The sequence below is a fragment of the Mustela putorius genome, unplaced genomic scaffold, assembly GCF_011764305.1.
Source record: "Mustela putorius furo isolate JIRA1106 unplaced genomic scaffold, ASM1176430v1.1 tig00000382_pilon_pilon_pilon, whole genome shotgun sequence".
NCBI lineage: Eukaryota > Metazoa > Chordata > Mammalia > Carnivora > Mustelidae > Mustela > Mustela putorius.
The window spans coordinates 4576632-4598171 of record NW_025421367.1 but is presented as its reverse complement, the minus strand read 5'-3'; the positions used below and the strand labels follow the sequence as shown (position 1 = coordinate 4598171).

Below are 21540 nucleotides of genomic sequence, written 5' to 3'. Positions count from 1 at the left end.
TTATTGGTGTTTACCACTTGTTAACTACTGATGCACAGCTTAGAAGAAACTGTACACCATGTGTGCAGCCCATCTCATTTGTATACCACCCCCTGCAAACCCCTAAAATATCAGTTTTCTTTATTGGTTTAGCATGCTCTGAGTAGAAATGGAAACAAATTATTTTCAATTGAAAGTATTCTTTTTTTTTTCTATTGATGGATGGTACATTTCCTTTTACATAAACACATGCTTTTTTTTTTTTTTTTTTTTTTTTTTTTTAAACCTATTCAGATCACACAAGTTGCCTCCAGGACAAGGAGAGCTATTTTGTTGAAAGGATGCCTGATGGACTGTTTTGTATACAATATTGTTTTCATGTTTTGATGCTTTTCCACTTAGCCCTAATGTAGTCTGTGAGGGAAAAATGAAACTTTCTTGTAGAATAACTTAATGTTAGAATGATTATATAACTTGAGAATGTGGTAGAAATATTCAAAGTTGGTGTTTTCCATTTGTTTCTTCTTGGAGTTTTTTGAAAAAGAGATAGAGCCTGGGAAGTTTTTAAAATTAGGGAACCCTTTTAAGAAATTTAGTTTCTCCCAGCACTACTAAGTATTACTTAACGCAGTTTTTCTAGAAAAGTATCATTTTAAAATAAACATTTAAACTGTTAAGAGATGATTGATCATTTTAAGTCTTAGTGTAGTCAGATATCTCTTCTGGAGAACATAGTACAATTCAGTTTTGAAGTAAAAAATCAGTACTTTGGTACAGGAATTTCCCTCTTTGAAAGGTTTCAATTTATTCCCTCTTCAGTATCTTTCATATTCTTGACTTATGCTGAGATGTAATTTTATGGAGTTATTTGAACATAGTATAATTCATCCTTCTAGTATCTATACTTAGTTTAAGGTATAAGTGTCAGGCAGTCTATCAAATATAACATATCTTAATTTTTTAAGTATTATGTGAAAATCTGCCAAAGCTAAAATAGCTGTACTTCATGAAAGCTAGAATAAGTGTTGTAAAACAAAAAAACAAAATGCTAATAATTAAAATATATGTATCTCTCTCTCTCTATGTATATATATAGTAGAATAGAAACTTTAGTTCAGAAATGATCAATTATCAAAACTAAAATAGATAAAACTAAATTGTAGATATGTATCATTCAGTTCACTTCAATCAGAACTTCGAAATTCTAGCACTGCTTTGAGGTATATACAAAAGAATAGCAAAACGGAACTATGTTATTACATAGTACCCAGCAATACTGTTACTTTAGTTATAATTCAAGCTAATATACCTTCCAACATTCATATGATACAATCCTTACAATGAAAAATCTAGACTATATTCTCCATTATTAAAGTTTAATAGGAATTTCCTTTAATCTTTAAATAAAAAAAAATGTTCTAATGTGGCCACAGAATATATCATACTCATAGTGTAAATGAAGACCATCTTGAGTCATTTTTTAAGTATACATCTAAGTCTTAGTGTTTATGTTAGTACATCAAGACTTCTGACTTCAAAGGAATTTTACGATTATATTGAGATACTAAGATTTAATTGAAAAGTGAGTGATACTGTTCTTCCACCTAAATGGATACTAAAGAATCACTGTTGATGAGCCAAGCTAGCTAAGTGTTTTTATAATAGTTGTATTGATGAATCAGGACCAATCTGACCACATTCTGATGTCCAGCTCCCTTTTTAGTTGTTCTTTATTCAGTAAATATACACTGAATCCCTTTTCTCTGCCAGACCCTCCGCAAGGCACAGAAAGGACACATTTCTAAGACAGATAAGTGGAATAATCTATGACCACAGAGCTTTAATTACTTGAATTCATGCCAACTAAGTCCATCTATTGACAGGATACACTGACATAGAACAGCTGTGAAGATTAAATTAAACAACATGTAAAACTGTCTTGTAAAACTTTATGAACACATGTGTACCTATCTGAGTATATATGAATTGTTTTTAGATGCAATTGTTTTTAGATCCAGCTGTGCATTGTGTTGACCACACCTGCTTGATTTAGAGAGACAAAATAGCATGGTATTTAGAGCATAGAGAATGGAGCTGGTCTTCTTGGGTTTTGATTTCTGAGTATGCTTTAGCTTGTGCAAGTTTCTTAACCTCAGTGTACTTTAATTTCCTCATCTGCAAAATGAAGATAATGATCAAGCCTCTCATAGGACTTTTAAAAAAATATTTTATTTATTTATTTGACAGAGATCATAAGTAGGCAGGCGGGGTGGGGTGGGGTAGCAGGCTCCCTGCTGAGCAGAGAACCAGATGTGGGGCTCGATCCCAGGACCCTGGGATCATGACCTGAGCTGAAGGCAGAGGCTTAACCCACTGAGCCACCCAGGTGCCCCAGAATTTTTTTTTTTAAGATTTTGTTTATATGAGAGAGAGAGCGCGCACCAGAGTGGGGAGGGTCGGTGAGAGAAGCAGACTCCCCACTGAGCAGGGAGCCCGATGAAGGACTCGATCCTGGGATTCCAGGATCATGATCTGAGCCAAGGCAGTTGCTCAACCAAATGAGCCACCCAGGTGCCCCTTTTTATGGATTTTTCAAAAAAATTTATTTATTTATTTTAAGATTTTATTTATTTATTTGACAGACAGAGATCACAAGTAGGCAGAGAGGTAGGCAGAGAGAGAGAGAGAGGAAGCAGGCTCCCCGCTGATCAGAAAGCTTGATGCGGGGCTCATGCCCAGGACCCTGAGATCATGACCTGAGCCTAATGCAGATGCTTTAACCCACTGAGCCACCCAGGTGCCCCTTTATGGAATTTTTAAAGGACCAAATGAGTTAATATACATAAGCACTTCAAGTAGTGCCTAATGCAAACTAAGTATTTAATAAATACTACCTATTATTATTTTTGGTATACTCTGATTTATAACAGTTTTGTTTTTTTTTAAACACAGGTAAATGTAATATATGAACTTTAATGTACTTTTTTGTTTCAGTTTATGGCACTATTTTGTTCCTTGGGTTACATGTTTCTTTCACTGATCCTGCACTTACTGATATATGTGATTTTTATACACTTAGTGGGACTTGTAAAAATAAATGTCATTCTCTTCACAGTACTCATTTTTAGAATATTACATCTCCTGTTTTGGAGTTACTTTTGAAACATATAACATGTTTTTTTTAATCTCCTTTTTGGCAGTATACCTTTGAAAGTAGGTTTGATTCAATTAAAGCTTTGTTATTGTTTTAGAAAGGTATTTTAAGAGGAATTAAACATTAAACTTGAATTAAAATGAAAAATGCTTATAACGTAAAAGGAATGATTTTTAAAATATGACTCTCAATGTAATTTTAAAAAAGAGCCCCAGAAATGTTTCTGATATTATGTTTGAGGACAAACGTATGTATCCTTCTAAAATATCTATTTTGAAATACAACACTCTCAGGTATATAAATTCTAGTATATTTAAATACATGTTTATAATATATGTTAAAATACATGTTCATAATCTCACAAACACACAGAGCTATTACCTAATATTACCTAATCTTAGGTTGCTGTATTCCTGGGAGTGTTGTATAGCATAAAAACTAAAATTGTTTAGAATGTATGTTTGGGCACATTTCTTAACTAATACTGTGAACACGCTTAGAATCTTCAATACGCTAATAAACCTCATTAATCTCCCATATATATATATATATATATATATATATATAATTTTTTATTTATTTGTCAGTAACTACAGAAATCATAGTACATCTCTTAACATCTCTCATAATAGGAGTGCTGATTTGAGAAATGTTGCCTGGGATATTCTTTGTGCTTGCCCTATCCAAGACTAATGCAATGAATTGTTGGTTCCACTTTTTCCAATTAGAAATTGCTAGTACAAGAGACCTAAATACAGTGTACAAGGTTCAATGGCCTAAAGAAGCTAGGGGTATATTTTTCTTTTCTTTTCTTTTATTAACATATAGTGTATTATTAGCCCCAAAGGTACAGGTCTGTGAATCGCCAGGTTTACACACTTTACAGCACTCACCATAGCACATACCCTCCCCAATGTTCATACCACCCTCTCCCTACCCCCTCCCTCCGGCAACCCTCAGTTTGTTTTGTGAAATTAAGAGTCTCTTATGGTTGGCTCCCTCCTGATCCCATCTTGTTTCATTTATTCTTTTCCTACCCCAAATCCCCCATGTTTCTTCTCGACTTCCTCATATCAGGGAGATCATGTGATAGTTGTCTTTCTCCAATTCACTTATTTCGCTAAGCATGATACCCTCTAGTTTCATCCACGTCATCACAAATGGCAAGATGTCATTTCTTTCAACGTCTGCATAGTATTCCATTGTATATATATACCACATCTTCTTAATCCATTCATCTGTTGATGGACTTCTAGGTTCTTTCCATAGTTTGGCTATTGTGGACATTGCTGCTATAAACATTCAGGTGCATGTGCCCTTTCGGATCACTACATTTGTATCTTTAGGGTTAATACCCAGTAGTGCAATTGCTGGGTCATAGGGTAGCTTTATTTTCAATTTTATGAGGAACCTCCATGCTGTTTTCCAGAGTGGTTGCACCAGCTTGCATTCCTACTAACAGTGTAGGAGGGTTTAGGGATATATTTTTCTCTAACATATCACAAAATCCAAGCACAGTACTCCAGAGCAAGTATGACAGTTTCAAGACTGGTAGTGAACTCAGACCTCTTCTTTTCTACCTCCTTGATGCATGGCTTTCCTCCTCAAGATGGCTGTGGTCACAAAATGACTGCCAGCATTCTGTTCAAAATATGTTGTCTTTACAGGCAGGCAGAATATGAAAGAAATGGGAAAAATGGCAAAACAGGGTGTGCCTTCCAGGTAAATCTGATCCTTTCAAAAAGTTTTCTTGAAAGGCTTACCTAGTGACTTCTATTTATACCGGCCTTCCCTACTTGCTATGGAAGCTAGGAATTCTAGTTTCTTGCTGACTATCCCAAAACTAATCAAGGAGAATAGATATTGGGGATTCATTTATTGTTTTTGCCAGAGTTCCTAACGTCTGATCTCCATTTGTTTCTAGTTTAGTGGATTTTTACTATAGTATGCATAGATAAATTATAGACCATATGCTAGGTTTTGGCGGGGATAGAAGGGAACTTGGTTTTATTGACTTGCCACTTGATATTTAACATATGATTTATCTCTTTATAACCCAAATTTCAGCCTCTCTAGTATATATTGTCTTGGTTAGGTCATTTGCTATGCCTTGATTATCAGTTTGTTTTTTATGTAAATGTTTTATTTATTTTATTTATTCTTCTTACTGGTTTTTAAAGATGTATTTATTTGTTTTAGATGAGGGGTGGAGAGGGAGATAGAATTTCAAGCAGACACTGCACTAAGCCAGGAGCCTAATGCACCTTGATCTCATAGCTCGAGATTGCAACCTGAGCCAAAGCCAAGAGTTGGGTATCTAACTGACTGTCCCATCCAGGTGCCCCTATGTAAGATCTTTTTAGACATGGTAGCTACATATAGGTCATGTTAAGACTAAAATGGTTGAAATTTTAAAGGAAATAAAGTGAGGAAATCTGCCATATCCCTTTGAATATGTGAAAAATATGGAAATTGGTAGAAAAAGAAATACCGACAGGATTGTTTGACTACAGTTAAAATAGCAACAATTAGAAATGTTTTATAAGTAACATAAATTTATTTTTGTCTTGTATGTCATTTGGTTTTTGTCTAAACGAATTACATGGCTATAAAGTATTTGTGACTCTGTTCAGAACTTTTTTCTGTGTTTTGAGAAATGTTGAAAAATAAAAGGAAATGGTTCCTACTAAAAAACTTAAAACCTAGGTTTAAAAAAATGTGGATAGGAAACCATTAGCTATTAGAAAACAATGAATAAGCACAATAATAATTTGAACAGTGATGGCCCTAATCTATTTCTGCAGAAAATGAACAGTAAGTATAAGGATTATAGCAGTCTGTGACAGTCAAATAAAATAAGAAGCTTAGCATAACGAGGAAACCTCACTGAAGCTGCGAGCATTGGGTCAAATGGGAAGTAATTTTTCTCAATTCTTACTGAGTTTTGTCAGCTATTCATTGAAAGATATTTATCATTTGTTGCTATCTGCCACTTTAACAAGACAAGCTGACAAAGGATCTTGACTCTAAAGTATGTTTGATGTTCAATTGGAAATTCTTTTTACATAAATTAGTTTGGTTCACTTATTCTGAGATTAGGAATTATATTTAAAGTGAGCTATCTAAACTATAAATTCAGAAAGGGTATTTAAAATAAAAATCACATCCTGTTGTTTAATGTTCTGCCTTTGTAAGGTTATTTATTTGCCACTAATGTGACTTTCCTGTCAGCTTTTATACTTAATTATTATGATTATAGTTATCTGTAGGATTCAAAACTTAAAAATAATTGGGGATGAAAAAAAATAATTGGGGATGTTGTCTGTAAATTGCTTTTGCTACAAAATTTTTTTAATCCTCTTAGAAGTTAGCATTATACTTGGCAGACAGCAAATCCTAAAAAGTTTGTAATAAGCCCTTCTTTCCATTTGTAATTTAGATAAATACTTTATCTGCTATAGCAAATGTGATGTAGAAAGTATAATTTTAAAATACATTTAGTATTTTACCAATTCAGGACTTGCTTTATTCTTTAATTTCTAAAACAATATAATGCTAAACCTCTAGGCTATTTACACATAGTTGATTGCCTAAGTCACTTAGTTGATTGTTAAGTAATAACAAAATTCTGTATAGGACTCTCAAAATATGTCTCAGCTGGCCAGGTGGACTAAAGGATTAATAAAGTGTACATAAGGGGCATCTGGGTGGCTTGGTGGGTTAAGTAGCTGCCTTTGGCTCAGGTCATGATCTAAGGATCTTGGAATCAGGAGTCTCCTTCTCCCTTGGCCATCCCCTCCCCACCACCACCCTAGCTTGTGCTCTCTGGTCCTTTCTATCTCTCTGTCAAATAAAGAAATAAAATCTTAAAAAAGTAATAAAGTGTACATGATGGTAGCTGGTGCACTTTCCTTTTCTACTGCTTTTTTATTACCAAATAGCTATAAGGAAAAAAAAAAAAAACCAGGAGAATTAATGTTACTCTAGCTTATAAATTACTCCTAATTCACTTAGCATTCTTTTAAATATATTTGACCTTTAATCATGTGAAAAAAAAGACTTAATTTATTCTGTTGGAAGAGAAATAATTTCTTTTTTTTTTTTTTTTAAGATTTTATTTATTTGAGAGAGAGATAGTGAGAGAAAAAGCACAAGCAGAGGGGCAAGGGAGAAGGAGACTCCTGCTGAGCCAGGAGCCCAACACGGGGCTCTATCCCAGGACTCTGAGATCATGACCGAAGCCCAAGGCAGAGTCTTAACCAACTGAGCCACCCACGCACCCCAAGAAGAGAAATTGTTTCAATGATGGAATTCACTTCTTACGATTCCATTAAAACTATTATTTAATCTTTAAAAAATGAGGGATTTTACAGAGATTTTCTTTTTTTTTTTTTAAGATTTTATTTATTTATTTTGAGAGGGAGAGAGAGAATGAAAGACAGAGAGTGTGAAAAGGGAGAGATCAGAGGGAGAAGCAGACTCAGGGAGCCCAATATGGGACTCGATCCTGGGACTCCAGGATCATTACCTGAGCCAAAGGCAGTTGCTCAACCAACTGAGCCTCTCAGGTGCCGGAGCTTTTCATATCTCTATATTTTGACAATTAGCTTTTTAGACTGAATAATATTTTAAAAACTATGTAATATATCAGTTTGTAAATATTTATCTGTGCCATCATAATCTGTAGATTAAGCCGATAATTTTATACACAGACCACACATATTTATGATGTCTTTGAGATGACCAAAACATTGAATATTGGAAACAGTAAGTGATATGATGCTGTTTGTGTATTTACTATGTGCTAGACACTATTTTAAGAATTGGACACATAGAATATTATTTATTTTTACAACAATCCTGTGCAGTGGATGCTATTATCTTAAATTATAGATGAGAAAACTAAGGTTTAGAGAGACTTAATGAGTGGTCATAGGTCACACAACTTGCTAGTAAGTTGTGGAGCAGGGATTTTGAATCTGTTTGACTCCAAAGTTAATGATGTTAACCATACATAGCTTCTTGCGTGAGTAATATCTTTTAAAATGAACAGTATCAAAGAGAGGGAAGAAATTACCTCAGTTTGCATAGAAAATGTGTAAAAGAACTCCATAATCTAGGCTGGAATCTAAGTTTTTGAAATTGTTCACGAGCTTTTCAAAAGTCGTTCTTGGAATGGTAGTGTATTTTCCTTTCAGCTTTTTTTCCCTCAAGGTCTCCTTCTCCTAACCTGTGGTCTTCTTAGCAGTCAAGTTTCTATAAACTGTTGAGTAAAATAAAGATAATAAAGTACCCTTTTGAAAATCTTTAAAAAACGTTTAAATGCTCATCACTGCATTATTCATAATGGTGTAAAATTGGAAACAATATAGTAGCTGACAGGAGGAATGAATTATTCTAAATCCTTACAATGGAATTTTGTGATCCTCAAAAATTTACGTTTAAAGAGGTTGTTTGTTTATAATGTGGAAATATGTTAAATAGAAAAAAGATAAAACTTAGTAAAGCATGATTATAACCATAGTTTTTATTTTGTTTTATTTTTCATAAAAACTTTAATTTTTTTCTTACATAATTTAATTGGATAATATGCATTGTTCATTAAATGAAAGCAGAGAAGTTAGTCTTATATATTTAAAATTATTAAAAATTGTCTTAAAGTGTATTTAACATAATAAATCTTTAAATAATCTAAAATAAAATATCTTTTTTTGGAGATAAATATGGTTTTAATTTATTTTCGTGTTTTTTAAAGTTTTTATTTAAATTCTAGTTAGTGGGGCACCTGGGTGGCTCAGTGGGCTAAAGGCTCTGCGTTCAGCTCAGGTCATGATCTCAGGGTCCTGGGAACGAGTCCCACATTGGGCTCTCTGCTCAGCGGGGAGCCTGCTTCCCCTCTCTATCTGCCTGCATCTTGCCTACTTGTGATCTCTGCCTGCCAAATAAATAAATAAAATCTTAAATAAATAAATAAATTCCAGTTAGTTAACATATAGTGTTGTATTAGTTTCAGAAGTATAATACAGTGATTCACCACTTCCATACAACACCTGGTGCTCATCACAAGTACCCTCCTTAATCCCCATCACCCATCAGCCCATCCTTTATCCACCTCCACCCTGGTAGCCATGAGTTTGTTCTCTATAATTAAGAGTCTGTTTCTTGGTTTGCCTCTCTCTTTTCCCATCCACTTGGTTTTTGTTTTTGTTTTTGTTTGTTTTTTTGTTGTTGTTATTATTACTTAAATTCCACATACGAGTGAAATAATATTCTGTTTGTCTTTCTCTGACTTAATTCACTTAGCATTATACTCTCTAGCTCCATCCATGTTGTTGCAGATGACAAGAGTTCATTCTTTTTTACGGCTGAATAATATTCCTGAGTATGTGTGTATCACACATATTCTTTATTCATTCATCAGTCGGTGGACTCTTGGGCAGTTTCCAGAATTTGTCTATTGTAGATAATGCTGCTAACAAACATCAGAGGGCATGTATCCCTTTGAATTAGTATTTTTAATATTCTTTGGGTAAATACAAATAGGAAAACTTTAATTTTAGAAAAGACCAGAAAGAAACAAAAATGTTCTAAATGGTGTTATGTAAGGGGAAGAGTAGATTTTGAAGAGTTCATGACATACAGAATTTTTCTGTTGAGAAACATTATATTTTACCTGATTTTTTTTTTAATATAGAGGAGGCTTACTTATAATGCATCAAATTCTCTTAGCCAGTGATTTAGACAACTAGAAGATGTACTTTGAGGCTGGGTTATTGTTTTACAAGAATGTTTAGATAATAATGATAATTCACACATTTATAAAGTGTACTGTTTAATGTAGTAAATATTTAATTCTCAAAGCAGCCTTAAGGTGGATACTACTGTTATCTTTATTTTTACAGGTAAAGAAGCCGAGGTAGAGATTTGCCCATAGTACAGACAGTTAAGTGGGAGAACCAGCATTGTGAATCTCATCAGTCTGGTCCCTTAAGCCTGTTTACATTTTAATAGTGAGAATCATTTATAACTTTTAGCTCAGGGTTAGAAGTAATGATCTTATTGAGGTATTGTAATTAAGAATACTTTGACCCACTCTCCATTCCATTCTTAGTTCATTTAAAAATTGTCCTTTGGTTTGGTTGACAGCTGTTATTTACAGAGCCCCAAACTGTTGGTGACTGTTAACAAAGTTTCTTTTCTTCTCCTTTGAATCAGCTCTTTCAGTAGCCCTGCCTTGCATGCTTTGTATGTGGTGCTGTAGAAAGTATCTGATAGGAGAACTCCAAAAGTTTCTAGGTTTTTAGTTTATCATGTGGTTTTAAAATTCATTCACAACATAGCTGGTTGGCACTCACTTTTATTTAGAGAAGTGGAATTTGTATCCTAACATTTTTTGAGACAGAAAGTCACTTATTAACCCTCTCCTTAACTGCTTTCACATTTTTTTTCTACTTTTTTTTTTTTGCACTTAAGAATTGTATACTGTTCTCATGCAAATAGTTTCAGTGATCATGTAGTTCTTTTGTTAAGTAAATAGTTTTGTTGCCCTATGAACGAGATGTGTTGTACAAGCTTTAATTTAATTATAGCACATAAAGACCACTTTTTTTATTTTTTAGAATAGGTAATACATATATAGTGTACAAGACTGGAAGGTACAGCAATTAGAAAGTAAGTCATCTTTCTATTCCTATCTCCAGGTCCCTTCCTTGGATTGCTCTTCTGTATCTTTCATTTTCAGTAATGTCTCCAAAGCCCGGAGGAAATAGTAATGAATGATGTGCCATACTGATGTTTTAGTCTTCCTTAATGTGAAACATGTACCATTCTAATATGCTAAAAATTTATTTGATTTTGAAGAGAATTTTTACAAATAAAGTTTTCATTTTTAATATAATAGTACACTTAATTTTTCTGCTTTTCTTTTTTACCGTTAGTCGAACATTTCTCATACTTTTGACCTGTTAATCCCATTCTTTTATTAGTAATTAAAAATCTGTTTTAGTAAAAGCAAACTTGAATGTCTTATCAGTAATAGTACAGTTTTAAGTTGAAATTTTTCTTTTAACTGAGGTTGACAAATATTGGGTACAGCTGAAGTTGGATCATTTTACAGTTGGAAGGGGAACTTGGACCCTTATTTCACTTCTCTTATAAAGCACTGAGGTGCAAAGAAATGCCCCCTAAAAAAGAAATTTTTGACATACAGAAACTTAATATATAGCACCTTTTTAAAAAAAAATGCTTGCTTTTCTAGTTTTCTTGGTTGAAGTGAATACTGAAAACTAAATACAGAGTTACTCTTACTGTATACCTAAAGTTCACATTTTTCCTGTTTAAATAAAGTGCATTATGAGAAAAAGTGTGCCAGAGCACAATTTTCTAATACTGTTTTAACTGTTGGTAATTATGCTTCCTTTTATGTGTACTTTTTGAATGAAACACAGGCAGAAGATAGGTTGTGGCTTCCAAATGTGAGCTGTATCTGAATTACCTGTGAATTAGTTAAAAATAAACATTTTGGGTTACCTCCTACACCACCAGGAATCTACAGTTTAAAACGTGCCCCAGGTGCAGCTTTCCTACGATTGGTAGGAAATAAGTACTCTTTTCAATGTTATCTTTCTAAAAATCCCATCTCCTCTTACCCCCCCCAAAAAAGATATTATAGTGATGCTTTTATATGTTTGTTTTCTAAGTTTAAAAAAAAATGGGTACATTTGTTGGGATATTGTCATACATACTCTCAATCAGGTGTCATTAGCTTAAATACCTAAAATGCTGAGAGGGCCAGGGGTGGTTGAGTGATGGGGGAAAACAGTAGGGAATGATGGACACTGACACTGTAGTGAACTAAAAGGCTAACTCTAACTAAAGGTGACATCTGCTACCTACCTTGTGTGCTACCATCTGTCTTTCCCCAATATTTTTATATGAAATCTCTCCAATTCATGAAATCTTCCAGTTTATTAATATTGGCCGCCAAATAACACTTTTGTAAAACATGGTGTGGCCATTACTCCATAGGCCATATACAACATGTCTGCAGGCCAAATAAAGCCCATGGGTATAAAAATCTATGCTATGGGAATCATCTTGACTATCTTACACTTGCAAGAACTTGCCATGTTTTGTTTTCATATTTATTAAGGGATAATCGTGCTTCCAGCTATCTGCTTTGCCTAATATTTCACCCTAGCGTATTAGTTAAGTAAACACTGGATTTTTGTGTAGGAAGAAAGAAAAGACTATTTTCTAAAATAAATAAAAGACAAAGTCTGCTGTGTAAATGTATCAGATTTTTGGTTTCTGTGATTTTTCTTAGAAAGTTTTATTTTCAATCCCTTCTCAAGTTCTGCTATTCTTCCTTTTTCCTGCCTCCACATTCAGTATCTCCTTGCTCCTCCCATGAATGTTCTTTTCATTTGCAAAAGTTATAAAAGAAGAAAAATCCTTCTTATAGAAACTCTGTAGAATGAAAATCACTTTGTGACTTACTTAGCTGCACAACTTCTAGACGTTCTTCCCCATAGCATTAAAATTCCTTAGCCTTAGTACTGTTTCTTTGAAATGTGCTTTTTAAACAGAAGAATGACTGCCTTTAAGGCAGTTAGTGAAAAGACCCACACAGAAAAAATCTAAAGAGTCAGCCTTCATAACCTTGTAAGATTTGACCCCAATCCATCAGGGATGATTGAACTGAGATGCCATTTACAATGGTTCAGTACAGGGAAATAAACATAATAAGCTAGTGAAACTTAGACTTCTAGTCAAGAAGGAATAACAGGGATGGGATTTACCCTCCAGCCCATGACAAACAAAAAATGGACAAAATTTGTGAAACAAAAAATTTTTAAGACACCAGACATCAAATAATGATATCCCTGAGACATGGAAATAAGGTGAGGTGAGCCTTGTGGTTGCTCAGCTAACTACCTTGAGAGGGTTTCTGGGCTGTGGTGCAAGATACGGGAAGCCAGGTTAGAGCATGGTAGACTCCCTGGATTCAGTAGATGTTGCTGAAAAGTTTAGGAAAACTGAGGCAAGTAGAGTTAACAGAACAGAGTAATAGAGAGGGAAAACAGCACAGAGAGAGAACCTCAAAGACCTGCAGAGGGTCCCCTTCAAGTATTCAGTAGAGTACTCGACAAGTACAGGTATGGGAGGATACTTCCTGAGTGGAGAACAACCACACCAAAGAATTAGAGGAAACAGTACTTGTCAGCAGGGCCAAAAATAGTCCCTCTTCCCACAAACCAGGCTGGAAAACCTCAAGATTTGTGGGACAGTAGGTGGAGTACACACAACAACCTGTTCCAGGAGCGAGGAATAATTAATTAGACCAGGACTGAGCATTGCTCTGGGCCAGTCTAACAAATCTTAAAAGCTAGACCCAAAAGTATGAAACTTCCAAGTTTTCAAATAATTTAACTTCATTCCTAAGCAAACGCAAAAATGTTTATTAACATACTCAGCATCCAGTGAAAAATTTCAAGGCATGCAATGAAGCAGGAAAATAAGACCCATAATGAGAAGAAAAATCATTTAAACTGAGTCCAAACTGATACAGAGGTTAGAATCAACAGATAAGTACATTTTTTATAATAGTTGTAACTGTAATCCGTATGTACAAACGTTAAGTAGGAACACAATGAACTTCTAAAGATGGAGACTCTGATGTCAGATGAAAAATAGATGGGATGGGATTAGTGGCAGATTAAACTTTGCAGAAGGAAGCACTTGTAAACTGGAAGACAAACCAGTATAAATGATTCAAAATGAAACACACAAAGAAAGGGAAATACTTTAAAAATGAACAGAACATGTTTGAGTTGTAGGATAATTTCAAGTGACCTAATATACATGAAATTTGAGTCCCTAAAGGAGAAGAGAAAGAAGGCCTGATGGAAAAAATAATCTAATAATGGCTGAAAGTTTTCCAACTATGATGAAAGTTGTAAACAGATTCAGAATCTCCATAAACCCCAGCATGAAGATTACACCAAGGCACTTCATATTCAAACTGTTCAAAATCTGTGATAAAGAGAAAATCTTAAATGTAGTCAAAGAAAAAAAAAAAGACATCCACAGGAAGAACAAAAAAAGGATGGCAGTATATTTCTAGCCAGAAATGCTGCAAATAAGAATATAGTACAGCAATATCTTTACTGAAAGAAACTGTCAGCCTAGATTTCTGCCTAATGAAATCTTTCAAAATTGATGTGAAGTAAAGGCTTTTTCAGAGATACAATAGCGGAATGAATTCATTACCAACCTGCACTACAAGAAATGAAATCCTTTAGGCAGAAGGGAAGTGATACTAAATGGATCTACATAGTGAAATGAAGAACACTGGAAATGCAAACTACCTTGGTAATAGATGCCCTGTTTTTCTTATTATTTAAATATCTTTAAAAGGTAATTGCTGAAAGTCTGAGACAAGTAGATTGATAAGCCTACTTTTAAAAATCCCAAAATGAGTGCTCGCTTCGGCAGCACATATACTAAAATTGGAACGATACAGAGAAGATTAGCTTGGCCCCTGCGCCAGGATGACACGCAAAAATCCCAAAATGAAATAAGGAAATAATAATGGATGACATTTGACCACTTACTATGGGCAAGGAGTTTTGCCTATATTGTTTGATTTAATCTATCTAGCAGCCCTATAATCAAGTACCATTACTGTTTTCCTATTACAGATGAAGAAAGTAAGTTCTAGGAAGGCAAAATAACTTTCTGAGATTATAGAATGGTAAATGAAGGAGCTGGGACTTAAACTCTGTCTGACTCTAACTACAGCTTAGGTTCTTTGCCATTTTTCTACAGTGCCTTTCCAGGAAAGGAGGGAAGAGTACAGAACAGGTGATTATAGGGCAAAAAGATGAAGTAAAGAGTTAAGGAGGTTGAAATAAAAGGGGAGTTAGCAGACAGCTTGGCAGATGTCATTAATTCCTCACATGTATCAGATTATTTCTAGTGGAATGGTCAAGGCCATCCAAGTTGGCACTTTTAACTCTAATACTTTTTTAGATAAAAAATTTATACAGATGTGAGAGCCAATGAGTCAAAGTCTCTATTTCTAACTTTATGTAGTTCAAAATATGCCCTCTGGAGTTGTGGAAGGGGGAAAAAAACATGTTTCCGTCTGTCCCAGGGAAGTGATGAACCTCTATTGTCAGGGAACCAGCCTCTGAATTCCTTCCGCCAGGTTTCACTAAACATTTAGACTACAGCCCTAAGTAATTTAATAATCTTTCTCTTTCATTTTTAAAAACACTTGCAACATTTATGACTTTACTTAGAAGATCAGATAAATGGAAGAAAAAGTTTAAATTTGGGTATTCTGACTTGTACTAATAATAATGTTGAAGTCACATAAGAATAGTTTTAAAAATACCTATCAATAAAGATTGATACTTTTTAATATGCTTATATTTTCTTATGTGCAATAATAATATCTTCTTAAAAGTGATATTATAAAAATATAAATATAAAAATAGTATCTTTTTTTAAAAAGATAATTGACTTTAAACAAAAATAACTGTAGTATGGGAGTTATAACATGTAAAAATGAAATGCATGGCAATAACACAGGTTGGGAGAAGAATACTGGAAATATACAAAGTAGATTCTTATATAAGTTTGATCTAATGTTACTTGAAGTAGACAGTAGATAAGTTAAAGGTGTACACTATAAACCCTTTAGCAGTGACTAAAATAACAACAAAAAATAGTTAACAGCTAAAAGCCAACAAAAGACATAAAATGGTATTATAAAAAAATAATAATCCGAAAGGGGGGGGGCAGATGAGGCAAATAAAAAAATAACAAAATGATAAAACCTACCTCTCTCAATAATCACATTTAATATAAATTATTCAAAGCCCCCAATTAAATAGCAGAGCTTGTCAGATTGGATTAAAAAGTCAAGACCCAATTATACGTAAGAAAATATGTAGTATGTCAACTAAACTAACTGAAAGAAAACTAGATGTATTAATAAGGACAAAGTTGATCTGAGGACAAAGAATTCTACCCAGGTAAAAAGAATACTGTTTATAATGACAGTGAGTTCAGTATATCAAGAAGATGTAGCAGGTCTAAACACTTATGCACCTAATATCAGAACTTCAAAATACACGAAGCAAAAACAGAACTGTGAGTAGAAATTGAAACATCCATAATAAGAGTTGGAGATTTCAATATGTTTCTCTCAATAACTGACAGGATAAGTAGGAAATCAATACAGTATAATACTTGAACATCACAATCAACTAACATGACCTAAATAACACTTAGAAACACTTCACCCAACAACATCAGAATATACATTTTCTTACAGTGCACACAGTATATTCACCAAGTTAGTTCATATCCTTGACCATAGAAGAAGGCTTTCTTTGTTTTGTTTTGTTTTGTTTTTTAAGATTTTATTTATTTATATGAGAGAGAGAGAGAGAGCAGAAGTGGGGGTGTGGCAGAGAGAGCGAGAAGCAGACTACCCGCTGGCCGGGAGCCCGAATCAGGGGCTTGATCCCAGGACCCTGGGATCATGACCTGAATTGAAGGCTTAACTGACCGAGCGCCCCTATAAAAGGAGTTTTAATGCATTTAAATGTATTCAAGTTGTACAAAGCATCTCTGGAAAATCCTCTTTCACCTCTTTTATTTCTGACACCGGTAATTAGAGTCTTCTCTTTTTCCTGATTAGTCTGGCTAGAAAAATTGTACATGTTAGGCCCTTGGCCTTCACCCCACTGTCTTATTTTTGAAATGTTAAACATAAATGTCTGGAGGTAGGAAGTTCATAGGCTTATTCAGCAGCTCAATCATGCATTTCATAAGGTTCATAGCTTGCACTTGCTTGCCTTTTTCCCCCCTACTCATTTTTTGAGTATTTTCTCCAATTCTTAAGGGTTATCCTCTAGTAGTTGCTATAAATATGGCTGCTACGGTTCCAAATATTGCCTTTGGACACCCAACTGGCTTGTGTTTTGGGGGCCCCAAGACCAAGCCAGGTTCCATGATTTGGTAGGAGAACTCACGGGACTCAGCACAAAAGATTGGCTGCAACAAAAGGATACTTAAACAAAATCAACAAAGGGAAAAGTCAGTGGGGTGAAGGCCAAGGGTAACCAGGAGCATACTTGGGAGAGCCATCTCCCAGTGGAGTCACACAGGATGTGCTTAATTCCCTCAGCAACAAGCTGTTACAACACATGTTAAATATTGCCTACCAGGGAAACTCATTAGACAGTGCTCAGATTTTTATTGGGGGCTAGTCAGGTAGATTCTCTGGGCCTAACATGTACAAAATTCCAGACTCCCGGAAGGAAAGCACGTATTTAGTATAAACCACATTGTTTGCACAAACAATTAAGACAGTGAGGTACTCTTCCAAGCTGTGGGAAAGGTGGGAACCCTCTCAAAATCTAAGTTCCCAGATCCCAGCCCAAGGCCAACTTCGTCAGTAGCCTGCTGTGTTAACTCTTTTTCTGCATAGCTAGACAAAGAATAAAGACGTTTTCTCTCATGTGTCTTTTTATTAGGATGAAAGTCTTTCCTAGTTTCCCTCTCACTAGATTGTGTTTCAGTACCATTAGCTAGATTGGGTTGCTCCCTATATCCTAACTGAGGGAGTCTGGGAAGTATCCAGCATTTCCAGCCCCTGTAGTGGAAGACAGATTCTGCCAAGAAAAAAGAAGAGTGGTTGGGGAGAATGTCTGTTAGGAACTGAATATTTTTTAAATTCATAATTGTCAGTTCTAGTATTTTTAAGGGTAAGGTACTAAGAGGTACATGACTAAGAAAGTAAGTACCAAGAGTATTTACTTTTAGTATGAAACATCATAGCAGCAAATTTTCAGCTATGCAAAGTAGTCTTTGTTGTACTCTAATATATAAGACAGATTTGTAGACATTGTTTAAGGTGAAGCTTTTATCAGTAAGCTGAACCGGAAAACAAAATTCTTCATTACTCCCATGTATAAACAAAACAAAGTAACCCCATTCTAAATTGCTCTTTAAGTTGACTCATTAGTTTAAAGGAAATTTTCTGTATTATAATGCAAATTTATTTTCATTTAAGAGTTTTTGTCATGATTAATTTTCCAAAATGATGAGATACATTCTTCAAGAAGAATCACCTTATTTGTCATAAGAATTTTCATCATTTCTCATGAAGTCATTACCTTTAGTTTGATGTTTAAGTATTTCCTTTGCCTTTGCCAGAGTAGTTTTGTCATGGCCAATTAGTCAGTACCAGTCAAAAATCAGTTGGGGGGTGCCTGGGTGACTCAGTGGGTTAAAGCCTCTGCCTTTGGCTCAGGTCACGGTCTCAGGGTCCTGGGATCGAGCCCCGCATCGGGCTCTCTGCTCAGCAGGGAACCTGCTTCCTCCTCTCTCTCTGCCTGCCTCTCTGACTACTTGTAATCTCTATCAAATAAATAAATAAAATCTTTTTTTTAAAAAGCAGTTGGAATTATCAGATAAATTTAATCATTTGGGGTTTTTACAATCAAAAGCCATCAGAATTCATTTCCTGATATGAAAGTTGCTCTGTGTTGGCCATGCATTTAAACAGAAAGTTCTGTAATAGAGAAGGTGCAACTTGCTTATGCAAAAACGTCAGTACTAAATGAATGGTGCCAATTACAGTATTGCTGATTTTGGAAGTACCTCTAATACTAGACTGCTAAGATGGAGATTTAGGTTTAAGAATGTTGAAATGCCCTTCATAAAAGAACAGACTTTTAAAATTATGCTTGGTTTTTGAATGAAGACAAAACCTGGTAGGAATACAAAATTGCCCTGATTACCTAAGATGTAATTACTAATGGAAGTAAGAGGTTGTCATCCAGGTTCTGATTATTCACTAACAAGTTTGAATCTGCTACTGAACTGCATGTTTAGTATTAACACATATTTTAGTACACAATTTGCTTTAGCTGTTTTTTAAGATCTTAAGAATTTATTGACCTATTAGTTGTTGATTTTAAGACCGACTCTCTTATGGTCTACTGCCTGATCTAAGGACCTCTATTTTGTTGTCTAAGTGAAATTTTAGAAAAAAGCATTTGCTGTTGAATTGATTTTCTAACCAAATATTTTTATTTATTTATCTTTAAAAGATTTTATGTATTTATTTGAGAGAGAGTGAGAGAGCATGAGTAGGGTAAGAAACAGAGGGAGAAGCAGACTTCACACTGAGCAGGGAGCCCAGTGTAGGACTCGATCCCAGGACTCTGGGATCGTGACCTGAACCGACTGCAGACACTTAACCAACTGAGTCACCCAAGCGCCCTGTTCTTAACCAAATATATTTAAATGACTGACTGACTCTCTAATAACACTGATGCGGAAATAACACTGTGACTGTGGTAATAAAATCTAGCCCGTTTTTGAGTTGAACCATGAAAATGGTCATATATGATCAATTTCATATGATTCAACCTGTTACTTGGGTATATTTCTATGATACAGGTATAAAGTATTCTTCATTGTTCAGTAGATTATTTGTGTGTTAACTCTATTTTGACTCTCATTATCATTACTTGCTACTTGTCAGCTTTAGGACTTATTACTTGTAACAAGCAGGAAGCAACTTGCCAGAAAATGACTGATGTATTAATTTGCATTCATTATAGTATTTTACAGTCAGTATAATGTTAGACCTGGAAAATATGTTAGAGGTCACTGAAGTCCATCCCACTCACTTAGTAAAGGAAAATATGTCATCCCCTACATATAGTTATTTCCCCCTGCTCGACCACTTCAGGATATTTCCTCAAGAGTTTTTCAGTATTGTTGGAGAGTCTATGTATTAGACTGAAATCTACGTAATTTTAACTCATTAGTCACATTTCTGCATTCTGTTAGGAATACTGTGAAAAGACTACTCCTTCCAGATGGCAAATGTTTTAAAGATTCTGTTTATTTATTTGTCAGAAAGAGAGCAGAAGCAGAGGGAGCTGCAGGCAGAGGGAGAAACACTGAGTGGAGCAATTACTCCACTGAGTAAGGAACCTGATGTGGGACCCAGTCCCAGGACTCTGAAATCATGACCTGAGCTGAAGGCAGATGCTTAACTGACTGAGCCACCCAGGCATCCTGCCAGATGGCAAATGTTATAATATTAGAGGACAGATATGCTCCGTATTCCTACTCTCATCCTCATGAGAAAGTCTCAACTAATTCCAGCTGAAGTCATAGAATCAGCATTTTAGGATTTAAGGAACTTTGAGATTTTTTTCCACTGGTGATCCAGTTTACAAGGTTTAGGCTTCTGTCAATTTAAATTACCCACATTGTCTAAGATTTTATTTATTTGACAGAGATCACAAGTAGGCAGAGAGAGAAAGATAAGAGGAAATAGGCTCCCTAATGAGCAGAGAGCCTGATGTGGGGCTTAATCCCAGGACCCTGGGATCATGACCTGAGCCAAAGGCAGAGGCTTTAACCCACTGAGCCACCCAGACGCCCCTACCCACATTGTCTAATGTAATGCCTTATAAATAATGAGCACTGAACAAACATTTGTTATATAAATGTGAGGCTAAGGGAGAGTAAATGAGATTTAAGTTTATTCAGTCATTCCATAAATATTTGGAAGATATACCATTTAACAATAGAGACAAAATCTCTGTCCTCATGAGTTTTACATTTGGCTGCAAGAGACATTTCAATAAAGATTAAATCTATAATATATGATCAGGTATTGTAAATGCTGTGAAATATTATGTAATTGGATAAGGATGTGAGAGTTAGGAAGGAGGTAATTCAGATTGGGTGCTCAAGGAACCCCTTTCTGTGAGGTAATTGATCAAGGACTGAATAAAGTGAGGAGGCTCAGCCTTGTGGATATTTGAGACAGGAGTGTTACAGACGAATGCAAGGGCTTGGATCACTAACCAGAATTGAATATGTCAGGACTGCAAGTGAGAGAGTAGTTAAGTGGAGAGGTAGCCTGGAGAAAAATTACGTAGGAAGCTATAAAACTAAGTAGAGATCTGAGATTTTCATTCTAAGTGAGGTGCGAAACCAAGAAGCAGAGCAATTACATGATTAGATCTGCATTTAAACAGGAACACTCTATATTGGGAATAAAGTACAAAGCGGTAAGGGAGGAAGCAAAGAGACCCATTATAACCCCACTGTTATGGTCTTCTAGACTTCCAATGTCCAGTACAGTTGCCACAAGTTATGTGACCATTTAAATTAATTAAAACTAAGTAAATGTTTTATTTTGTTTTGTTTTTACTTTAAAAATTGTGGGACTTGAACTCATCATGATCCTGAGGTTAAGACCTGAGCTGAAATCAAGAGTTACCTGCTTAACCAATGGAGCCACCCAGGTGCCCCTAAAAATTAAGTAAAATTTTAAAATTCAGTTTCTCTCTTGCACT

General features: G+C 34.9%; 1 protein-coding gene and 1 non-coding gene across 11 annotated transcripts in view; both read left to right on the top strand.

The window, feature by feature from the left end:
* The window catches only part of PTPN13 (protein tyrosine phosphatase non-receptor type 13), a 204827-nt gene that overhangs the window by 5145 nt on the left and 178142 nt on the right, over nt 1-21540 (top strand). The window lies entirely within an intron of this gene.
* On the top strand, nt 14614-14721 carry LOC123391879. The gene has a single exon (XR_006606566.1). It is a non-coding gene; the product is annotated as a U6 spliceosomal RNA (small nuclear RNA).